Source organism: Rhinopithecus roxellana, chromosome 14, assembly GCF_007565055.1.
Source record: "Rhinopithecus roxellana isolate Shanxi Qingling chromosome 14, ASM756505v1, whole genome shotgun sequence".
NCBI lineage: Eukaryota > Metazoa > Chordata > Mammalia > Primates > Cercopithecidae > Rhinopithecus > Rhinopithecus roxellana.
The window spans coordinates 21,724,950-21,737,138 of NC_044562.1; positions in this window are offsets into that span (position 1 = coordinate 21,724,950).

Genomic DNA, 12,189 nt, shown 5'->3' on the forward strand with positions numbered 1-12,189 from the left:
GCCAGGTGCAGTGGCTCACTCCTGTAATCCCAGCAATTTGGGAGGCCAAGGTGGGAGTTTTGCTTGAGGCCAGAGGTTCAAGACCAGCCTGGGCAACACAGTGAGACCTGACTCTACTAAAAAATTAAAAAATTAGCTGGGCAGCATGGTGTGTGCCTGTAGTCTCAGCTACTTGGGAGGCCATGGGGGGAGGATGGGTTGAGCACAGGAGTCAGAGGCCACAGTGAGCTATAATTGCACCACTGCACTCCAGCCTGGGCATCAGAGTAAGACTCTCATCCCCCTCTCCCACAAAACAGCACCTGTGTGATGTCTGTCTAAAATAGGAAAACTTAAAGGAGGTTTCTAGAAGTATTAGAAATAAGAAAACACTGATGGAGGGAGTGGAATGAAACACCTGTTTTTTGTTTGTTTGTTTGTTTTGATACGGAGTCTCGCTCTCTCACCCAGCCTGGAATGCAGTGGTGTGATCTTGGCTCACTGCAAACTCCGCCTCCTGGGTTCAAGCCATTCTCCTGCCTCAGCCTCCTGAGTAGGTGGGACTATGGGTGTGCACCACCATGCCTGGTTAATTTTTATATTTTTAGTAGAGATGGGGTTTCACCATATTGGCCAGGCTGGTCTCAAATTCTTGACTTCAGGTGATCTGCCTGCCTCGGCCTCCCAAAGAGCTGAGATTACAAGTGTGAACCACCATGCCGACCAAAACACCTAATTTTTAAATGGCAGCAATTGTGCTACATAAAATGTGTCAAAATTTTAAAGAGTTTTAAACATTTTTTTGATGAATTCTGCTGAAAATTATCTGAACATACCTGTTTTTCGAAACTTCAAGAAGGGATGCATTGAGCAGTCTGACAGTGAGAATAAAGAATGCTGAGTCAAGATTTATATTAGGGCTGGCAGCTGTGGCTCACACCTGTCATCCCAGCAATTTGGGAGGCTGAGGTGAGAGGATAATTTGAGGGTCGGAGTATGAGACCATCTTGGCCAACATAGCAAGACCCTGTCTCTAAAACAAATCAAAAAAATATTTAATTGCATTTTGATATGGTTTGGATCTGTGTCCCCACCAAATCTCATGTTGAAGTGTAATCCCCAGTGTTAGAGGTGGGGCCAGCTGGGAGGTGACTGGATCACAGGAGTGAATCCTTCATGAATGGTTTAGCACCATCCCCTCAGTGCTGTTCTCATGACAGTGAGTTATCGCAAGATCTGGTTGTTTAAAAATGGGTAGCACCTCCTCGCTCTCTCTTTCTCCTGCTTTGGCCATGTGAAGATGCCTGCTCCCACTTTGCCTTCTGCCATGAGTAAAAGCTCCCTGAGGACTCCCAGAAGCAGATGCTGCCACGCTTCCTATATAGCCTGTGAGCCAATTAAACGCCTTTTCTTACAAATTACCTAGTCTCAGGTCTTTCTTCATAGCAATGTGATAATGGACTAATATGTTTCTCAAGTACACTTCTCTCCAAATCCCCAAATTCATTCACTGGACTAAGATCCAGCCCAAGAACCAATGCACTCACTTAGTGGAGAAAACGAGTAACATTCCTACTTACATTGAAGGCAAGGAAGGAATGGCTGCTATTCTTCTCTTTTTTTGATAGAATCTTGCTCTGTCACCCAGGCTGGGGTGCAATGATACAATCTCAGCTCACTGCAACCTCTGCCTCCTGGGTTCACGCCATTCTCCTGCCTCAGCCTCCTGAGTAGCTGGGATTATAGGCGCCTGCCACCCTGCCCAGCTAATTTTTGCATGTTTAGTAGAGATGGGGTTTCACCATGTTGGTCAGGCTGGTCTCGAACTCCTGGTCTCAGGTCATCTGCCTGTCTCAGCCTCCCAAAGTGTTGGGATTACAGGCGTGAACCACCTCGCACTCAGTCCATTATCCTTCTTTTTTAACGTATTATACTGGAGGTGTTAGGCATCACAATTAGACAAACAAGAAAAATCAGAAGTCAAAAATTGGGAAGGAGGCCAGGTGCAGTGGTTCACGCCTGTAATCCCAACATTTTGGGAGGCTGAGGCGGACAGATCACATGAGGCCAGGAATTGTAGGCAAGCCTGGGAAACATGGTGAAACCCTGTATGTACTAAAACCAACAAAATTAGCTGAGTGTGGTGCATGCCTGTAATCCCAGTTACTCGGTGGCTGAAGCATAAGAATCACTTAAACCCGGGAGGCAGAGGTTGCAGTGAGTTGAGATTGTGCCACTGCACTCCAGCCTGAGCGACAGAGTGAGACTCAAAGGGGACAAAAAAATGCATTATGATTCATTCACATATTCACCTATAATAAAATTAACTGCTAAAAAATGAGGAAGATCTTTAGTGACACAGAACTCTGAGAGCTCTATTATCAAGTGGAAAAAAGTCAAGCACCAAAGTAATAATGAATGCAGCAACTCAGCATTTGTACAAAAAGGAGAAAAACATCTGTATTGGCTTACATATGCATATAACTTTTCTAAAAAGACAAATGAGGCCAGGCACGGTGGCTCATGCCTGTAACCCTAGCACTTTGGGAGGCTGAGGCAGGTGGATTGCTTGAGTTCAGGAATTCGAGACCAGTCTGGGCAACATGGTAAAACCCTGTCTCTACAAAAAATACAAAAATTAGCTGGGCATGGTGGCTTGCACCTGTACTCCCAGCTACTTGAGGGGGATGAGAAAGGAGGATCGCTTGAGCCTGGAGGTGGAGGTTGCAGTGAGTTGAGATCGCGCCACTGCACTCCAGCCTGGGTGACAGAGTGAGACCCTGTCTAGAACGAATGAACCAACAATCAAACAAATAAATAAATAAACAAATGAAATTCATACCAATGATTGCCCGTTGTGGAGTAATGGGAAATGGGAGGGAGACCTCACATTCTCATGGCATTTGATGCTTGCACCAATGAATAACCCACCAGTAAATTAAAATACTACTTTTACAAAAAAGCATTTAACCTCTTCAAAAATAAATTTGCATTGAAGAATAAGGAGCTGGAGATTTGCTATGCAACCATTATGATGGTTTTATATTTTTGGTAGTGTGAATGGATTACCAAATGTGCATTTATAATTAAAAGGGACAAACAACAGAAGAAAAAAATAAGTAGGCCTGGTTGGGCACCATGGCTTATGCCTGAAATCCCAGCACTTTGGGAGGCTAAGGTGGGAGGATCACTTGAGCTCAGGAGTTCAAGACCACCCTGGGCAACATAGTGAGACTCCATCTCAAAAAATTAATAATAATAATAAGTAAATCTGATACTGAAAAATAAAATTAAAATTTTTTATTTCGTATCTCATTAATGAAAAGAAATTTTTAAAATAACGACCCCTCATATAAGTACCAGCCACTTTGGGGTGTCATTTGATGATCAATCCCAACTGTGATTCCTCAGTCAGGAAAGAGGCTCATAGGCATATGAAACTGGTTCAAAGTCAAGCACGCAGGAAATAGTGAAGGTGCAATTTGAATTCAGGTATGTCTGACCACTGTGGTCTTTCTATGATACCATCCTGCTCTATACTCAACACAGGAGAGTATTATACCCACTCATGAAAGATAAAATCCAGAGCAGGGTCCCTATTTCCCCGGTCCATGGACTGGTACTGGTCGGTGGCCTGTTAGGAACTGGGCCGCACAGCAGGAGGTGAGTGGCAGGTGAGTGAGCAAAGCTTCATCTGTATTTACAGCTGCTCCCCATCGCTCACATTACCACTTGAGCTCAGCCTCCTGTCAGATCAGCGGAGGCATTGGATTCTCATAGGAGTGGGAACCCTACTGCGAGCAGTGCGTGCTAGAGATCTAGGTTGCATGCTCCTTATGAAAATCTAATATCTGATGTCTGTCACTGTCTCCTGTCACTCCCAGATGGCACCATTTAGTTGCAGGAAAACAAGCTCAGGGCTCCACCAGTTCTACATTATGGTGAGTTGCATAATTATTTCATTATATATTACAATGAAATAGTAATAGAAATACAGTGCCCAAGGCCAGGCACAGTGGCTCATGCCTGTAATCCCAGCACTTTGGGAGGCCGAGGCAGACAGATCACTTGAGGTCAGGAGTTCGAGACCAGCCTGCCCAATGTGGTGAAACGCCACCTCTACTAAAAAATACAAAAATTAACCTAGCATGGTGGCGGGCACCTGTCATCCCAGCTACTCAGGAGGCTGAGGCAGGAGAATGGCATGAACCCGGGAGGCGGAGCTTGCAGTGAGCTGAGATTGTATCATTGCACCCCAGCCTGGGTGACAGAGCAAGATTCTATCAAAAAAAAGAAGAATAGCAGCCATTCCTTCCTTGCCCTCAATGTAAGTAGGAATGTTACTCGTTTTCTCCACTGAGTGCATTGGTTCTTGGGCTGGATCTTAACAGGCACACCTGGTTAATTTTTACATTTTTAGTAGAGGCGGGGGTTTCACCATGTTGGCCAGGTTGATCTTGAACTCCTGGCCTCAAGTGATCCTCCCGCCTCAGCCTCCCAAAGTGCTGGGATTACAGGCCTGAGCCACTGCGCCCAGCCTTATTTTTAGTTTTGGAGACAGGGTCTTTCTATATTGCCCACGTTGGTCTTGAACTCCTGGCCTCACATCATCTCTCACCTCTTTCTTCCAAAGCACTGGGATTATAGATGTAAGCCACAGTGCTCAGAAAATCAGTTTTTATTTTAAACACAAATACATTCTCATCACATTTAAAAAAAAAAAAAAAAGCCCTAATTGTAGTAAATGTCTTTATTAAATCAATTTAAAGAATAGATATGTGGTTTTAGCACTTCTAGTAAGTTAAAGCAGACCTACAAGGAATTGGGCTGAGGACCAATAAGCAAAGTAAAGTGTGACTGCTGTGTCATAGACACAGGCTTCCTCAGGAACTTAGGCCATTGAGGACCTGGCTACGTGTTCTCTGCCAGGCTGTGTCCTTCTGCTGGAGCTTGAAGTGCGCAGATCAAGAAGTGAGGACAGAAAAATGGATATAAGAGGAGGAGAGGAAGAACTAGCTGAGGCTCACCATTATGAGCTGGGGCCCAGGAGGACAGACAGCCCCCTTTGCCAATTCTTGTTGCCCGTGACCTTGGCGGCATGGGTGTCCTGCAGGAAAAGGATCCCTTTGTTATGGAGCTAACCGTGTATGTAGCTGACCAAAAGGTCGCAGAAGCCGAAAGAAGATCCAGGAGAATACAGAGCCATTGCAGGCCTTGGCTGCTGCCTCACGCCAATGAATTAAGGAAAAGGAGAAGAAAAAAAGAAGTAAAGGAAAAGGTTATTAACATCTGGTAGAGCTGAATCAAGTTCCTTTTCTTTCTTCTTTTTTTTTCTGTCCGACTTGTCTCTGACACAAGGTTGCTTTTCATCAAATCAAAATTCAAGCAAAAAAATCTGTGTTTTGCTGTAGTATGGGTATTGACGACAATGGATGTAGCCATTTCACACACTGGCTAGCAAGATACAGGTGTGTTTATTCTTCCCTTTCAGGGGACACGACTATATCTTCACAGTGGGCCACATGGAAGTCCACAGGGATCTTCTGGGGGAGTGGGCTTTGGGGAATCTTACCAGCTGTTACCCCCAGAAGTGGGCAAGCTTTGTTGGTTATTTAATATTCATTCAGGTTACAGTTACATACGCATCATCGTCCATTTAGTTACAGCCCCTAATTATACCACATTATTTTATCTTAGTAATTTCAGTTCCAAGAATAGCATTTGATAAGATATGTATGGTACTGTATTAAATACTTCATGCTAGATACCATACTGCTTCTGAATATTGCTAGATACCATAATGCTGTCTGAATATAAGAAGAGGAAACTTATATTGATGCTTATGATCAGTGAGCAGTGATACCGTCTCCAGTTTTAATATATCTTTTTGTTTACCATCACACCCAGTTTTTCTTATCTACTTTAGTAATTCCTGCACAACTATTTCTTTGAAAAACAAATTACAACATGTTCTCAGGGAAGATACAAAAAAACAAAAACAAAAACCAAAAAAACTTAAATGCAAAGATTACAAGAAATGCTAAATTCCGTGAAAGTTTACAAAGTTCAAAAGAACACTTGTACCCACAAAGTAAAGATAAAGTTAAGTCTGAGTTAGGTAAGTAAGCTGAAGAATTAAGAGGCCCTTAAGCCACTTGGAAAGCACATGAAAGCAAAGAAGTGCCCCTTTTCTGTTAGATCATATATTCTTAGATTAATGATCAAGCTGATTAGTAATAAAGCAACATATCTGGAAAAGTATCCTCAGTCTAACACTACAGGACCCAATCATATAGTCATGATCTGGTTCCTTTAGTTAGGAAATGAGTCAGATATTTATTGAACCCTACAACAAATCTAGTGCTGTGTGCAGAAAGCTCAATTATTTTAATCAGCTTATTTTAATTCTGCAACAGTAAGTGAGGGAGAAAACTCTTAAATCATCTGATTTCTTTAGAAAGTACCATAAAGACACATGCACACGTATGTTTATTGCAGCACTATTCACAATAGCAAAGACTTGGAACCAACCCAAATGTCCATCAATGATAGACTGGATTAGGAAAATGTGGCACATATATACCATGGAATACTATGCAGCCATAAAGAAGGATGAGTTCATGTTCTTTGCAGGGACATGGATGCAGCTGGAAACCATCATTCTCAGCAAACTATCGCAAGAACAGAAAACCAAACACCGTGTGTTCTCACTCATAGGTGGGAACTGAACAATGAGAACACTTGGACACAGGAAGGGGAACATCACACACCAGGGCCTGTCATGGGGTGGGGAAAGTGGGGAGGGATAGCATTAGGAGATATATCTAATGTAAATGACGAGTTAATGGGTGCAGCACACCAACATGGCACATGTATACATATGTAACAAACCTGCACGTTGTGCACATGTACCCTAGAACTTAAAGTATAATAAAAAATTTTTTAAAAAAAGAATAATACTCCCCTAGCTTTTTGGGTTCCAGTTTTTTATTAGCCTTCACCCCTCCTTATTGCCAACCTAGTTGTTTCCTATCACATAAATATTCCTACCATGTAAATCTAGGGTCCTATAATCTGGATCAGCTCAAGCACTTCTCCTACCTCATCAAGTTATGGAAAGTAACAACTTTCATTCAAGTGTTTAATACAGAGATTTAATGATGATTGGCTGATGCTGCATTTTAAGAAATTCTTGCCTATCATAAAATATGCCTTCAGTCTGAAACAGGCATCACATATTTCACTTGACACCTTATCAGTGCCATGCTGTGAATTGTATCAAAAAGAACTTCTGAAGCTGAGAGTACTACATAGGACTTCACAGTGAAATTAGATTTCTGCTGTACTAGAAGTTTCTTTAAATGTCATCATAGGTTCAAAAATTTTATTTTAGTGATATTAGTAAAGTAATATATGCTGGAGATATAAACATTTTATTCTTTCCCTTATTGTCTCAGTTTCTTTATTTACTTTAAATTTTATGTAAATATCTTTTCTTCTTTCTTTCTTTTTTTTGAGACTAAGTTTCACTTTTGTCCCCCAAGCTGGAGTACAATGGTGCGATCTCGGCTCACTGCAACCTCCGCCTCCTGGGTTTAAGAGATTCTTTTGCCTCAGCCTCCCGAGTAGCTGGGATTACAGGCACCCGCCACCACACCTGGCTAATTTTTGTATTTTTAGTAGAGACGGGATTTCACTGTATTGGTCAGGCTGGTCTTGAACTCCTAACCTCAGGTGATCCACCCACCTCGGCCTCCCAAAGTGCTGGGATTACAGGCATGAGCCACTGTGCCGGCCGTATAAATATCTTATAAAAGATTCAAGTGAGTGAAACAACTTTCTATGTAAATCTAGAACTAACTCCAGCTCCCTCTAGGATTACTTAAATCTCTCCTGTTTTTAAAGAAAACTTTTACTTATTTGATTTTCAACATTTGCTGTTGTATATTTGGTTGCCTCTTAGTAACTTTATCAGAGCTTAGGAGGAAGAAAGTTAAGAATTAAAGTGAAAGTCTTTTTTTTTTTTTTTTTTTTTTTTTTTTTTTTTTTTTGAGATGGAGTCTCACTCTGTTGCCCAGGCTGGAGTGCAGTAGTGCGATCTCGACTCACTGCAACCTCAGCCTCCCAGATTCGAGGGATTCTCCTGCCTCAGCCTCTGAAGCAGCTGGGATTACAGGCACACACCACCACGCCCAGCCAATTTTTGTATTTTTAGTGGAGACGGGATTTCACCATGTTGGGCAGGCTGGTCTCAAACTCCTGACCTCAAGTGATCCACCAACTAAACCTCCCAAAGTGCTGGGATTATAGGCGTGAGCCACTGCACCTGGCTGTGAAAATCATATCTACCCATTTTGGTATTAAGTGGAACCATTTTATGAAAAAGTAGAAACTAATATTTAAAGTGGAGTGTGATTTCCCTGACTTTCGCTTTAGCTTTGCCCTTAACCACACTTAACCACAGAGTTAAAATGGCCTTCTTCATTCCTCAGCGTTTGCAGTGGAAACCCATTACAATCAGCTGTCATTTCTTTTTTTTTTTTTTTTTTTTTATTTATTTTTTATTATAGTTTAAGTTCTAGGGTACATGTGCATAACGTGCAGGTTTGTTACATATGTATACTTATGCCATGTTGGTGTGCTGCACCCATCAACTCGTCAGCACCCATCAATTCATCATTTGTATCATGTATAACTCCCCAATGCAATCCCTCCCTCCTCCCCCCTCCCCATGATAGGCCCCAGTGTGTGATGTTCCCCTTCCCAAGTCCAAGTGATCTCATTGTTCAGTTCCCACCTATGAGTGAGAACATGCGGTGTTTGGTTTTATCTTCTTGTGATAGTTTGCTAAGAATGATGGTTTCCAGCTGCATCCATGTCCCTACAAAGGACGCAAACTCATCCTTTTTTATGGCTGCATAGTATTCCATGGTGTATATGTGCCACATTTTCTTAATCCAGTCTGTCACAGATGGACATTTGGGTTGATTCCAAGTCTTTGCTATTGTGAATAGTGCCGCAATAAACATACGTGTGCATGTGTCTTTGTAGTAGAATAATTTATAATCCTTTGGGTATATACCCAGTAGTGGGATGGCTGGGTCATATGGTACGTCTAGTTCTAGATCCTTGAGGAATTGCCATACTGTTTTCCATAATGGTTGAACTAGTTTGCAATCCCACCAACAGTGTAAAAGTGTTTTCTACGGCATTCTGACCCTGAGCCAAGTCAACACCTTTGTTCCTGATGAGTGAACAAAGAAACAACTAGAAATGTTTATGCCAGAATGTTAGATCACTTCTGATATAAAAATACATACCATGCTCAGAATGTATGCACTTTCATACATACACATATTCAGGAGGTGCCGAGCTAGGCTGTAATTTGTAATCAGATACAGTGATTGTAAGTCAGTAGGATTTTACTAGAAACCCTGCTGCTCATTTCAGTCAGATGATGAGTCCAAGATGCAGTTATATTTAAAATATATCAGTCTCTATTGCCACCAACGTGAGTATGCATAAATGAAAAATTAAAAAATAAAATAAATCAGTCAAAATGGAGCTCCTTTGAAAATCAGTAGGAGAGCAGATTTTAAGTGTTCTCACCACAAAAAATAAGTATAAAAGGTAATGCATATGTTAAATAGACCGATTTAGACCTTCCACAATGTATACATATTTATTTTCTCTTTTCTTGTTTTGGTTGTTGATTTTTTGTTTTTTTGTTTTTTTTTGAGACTGAGTTTTGCTCTTGTCACCCACGCCGGAGTACAACGGCACTATCTCAGCTCACTGCAACCTCTGCCTCCCAGGTTCAAGCAATTCTCCTGCCTCAGCCTCCCGAGTAGCTGGGATTACAGGTGCCCGCCACCACGCCCAGCTATTTTTTATATTTTTTAGTAGAAACAGGGTTTCAACATGTTGGCCGGGCTGGTCTTGATGCCTGACCTCAGGTGATCCTCCCATCTCGGCCTCCCAAAGTGTTGGGATTACAGGTGTGAGCCACTGAGCCTGGCTGATTTGTTGGTATTTTTGTATTCAATTGTCTCACTTCTGTAAGTGGAAACACCTAAAAACCTAAAACATACATAATGTGCCCTTTTATGAGAGGAAGTTAAATAATTTCACACTAACCTATTCTCACATATGGCTTCAGCACCTATTCTCACATATTTTTAAAAACCAGAAGTGTAAAAGGCTTTGGATTATTTACATGATTACCACCCTGCATTTACTCTTGGCTTGGATGATTACTAACAGGATTTGAAAATCTACGAATTGTGTTCACAATCATACTACAAATGTTTCCAGTATATTAACAAAAATAAATTTACCAACAGTAAAATTTGGAGTATTCTAGACATTAATTTACCTACCAAATGCTGAAAATGCCCATTTTAAAAACTAACTTCAAAATGAATAAGTGAATCAAACTGAGCAATGCTTTCATTGACTACTTTTTAATGACTACCAAGGAGCATCTGGAATCAGATGACAGCAAAATACATTGTTCAAGTTACACTGAGTGTTTGGAACATCAGTGATTAGTTGAAGCAATTGTTAAAATGTTTCTCTAGGAATTGTACAGTTATATACTGTATCCATGGAGATGCTAAAAAAAAAAAGAGAGAAACAATTACTATTGGATTATATCCCTTTCATATTGTGTCTACTGCAAAAGACTTAATAGAGAAGATGTAGCATCAATAAAAACCTTGCAATAAGGTAGGTCATCACCCTACTTATCACTTCTGTCTGTTTTTTAAATGGGAAGCCTTGCTTCCACCATTTGAGGATACAGTAAGAACGCACTACCTGTGGCAAAGCAGGCCTTCACCAGATACCACATCTGCTGATATCTTGATCTTAGATTTCCCAGCCTCCAGAACTGTAAGAAATAAAGTTTGTTGTTTATAAGACCCAGTTTGTGTATTTTGTCATAGCAGACCAAACTAAGACACCAGCAATTCCACACTGACACTTAACCTCAAGAAACATTCATCCTCCTGATGGCATGTAACAAACAAGGAGGAACAAGAGATTAGAACCAATGCTAAATGCCCATTAACAGGGAATTGATTAAATTTAAACACAGTGTTTTTATGCCAATGAATACTTTGCACCGATTAGTAAGAATAAAGTAGACCTTATACGAACATGTAATGATCTCCAAGACAGGGCAGAGCAATAAGTGTCATACGGTGCTACTTAAGATAATAGTCACAAAAGTAAAGCCTATATTTCCGCAGCTACATGCATATACCTGGGAAGAGGTATGGAAAGTCACACACCAAACTGACAATACTGATTTCCTCAGGGGAGCATACTGGAATTGATGAGATACTTGTAAGGAGAAACTTAGTAGCTTTGTCTACATCATTTGAAAATTTTAGAAGAATGTTTTCATGTATGACTTTTAGAAAGAAAAATAAATGTAGAAAAATAAGAGAATTCATAAATGTTCTTTGATAAGATTTAAGCTTTTGAGCAATGTCAGATCTCAGATTGCAGGAAACCATAGCATGAAATGCTGTGTCCTGGTGTCGGGAAAGAGTTATTTCACCACTGATCCAGCGGGTCATCACTTAGACTGCTTGACCAGTGAGGACAGAACTGAGAATCTGGGCTCAGGTGAGCCTCATGACCTCTGGTCTCCTGCTGTGCCTTTTTTAAAAATCTAAAGCTATGAAGCAATTACTAAGATATTGTTAAGGTGTAATTGTGATTGCTTAAAAAATAAATGGGGAACTTTTATGTAAGCGCATGAATGCCTAGGCAAGGTAGAGTAATTATTTTGTACATGGTTCTTGTATGCAATTGCTTTAGGAAAAGATATTTTTCTGAGCCTCAGTTTTCACATCTATAATTTTTTTTTTTTTTTTTTTTTGACACAGGCTCTCACTCACTGTGTGGCCCATGCTGGAGTGCAGTGGCACAATCTCTGCTCACTGCAACCTCCGCTCCCCCGCTAGCTCAAGTGATCCTCCCAACTCAGCCTCCTGACTTGCTGGTACTACAGGCGCACACCAGCACACCTGACAAATTTTTGTATTTTTTGTAGAGAGAACATTTCACCGTGTTGCTGGGGCTGGCTGCAGACTCCTGAGCTCAAGTGATCTTCCCTCCTTGGCTTCCCAATGTTCTGGGATTATAGGCATGAACCACCATGCCTGGCCCACATCTATAATTTTTTTAAATATACCCAGA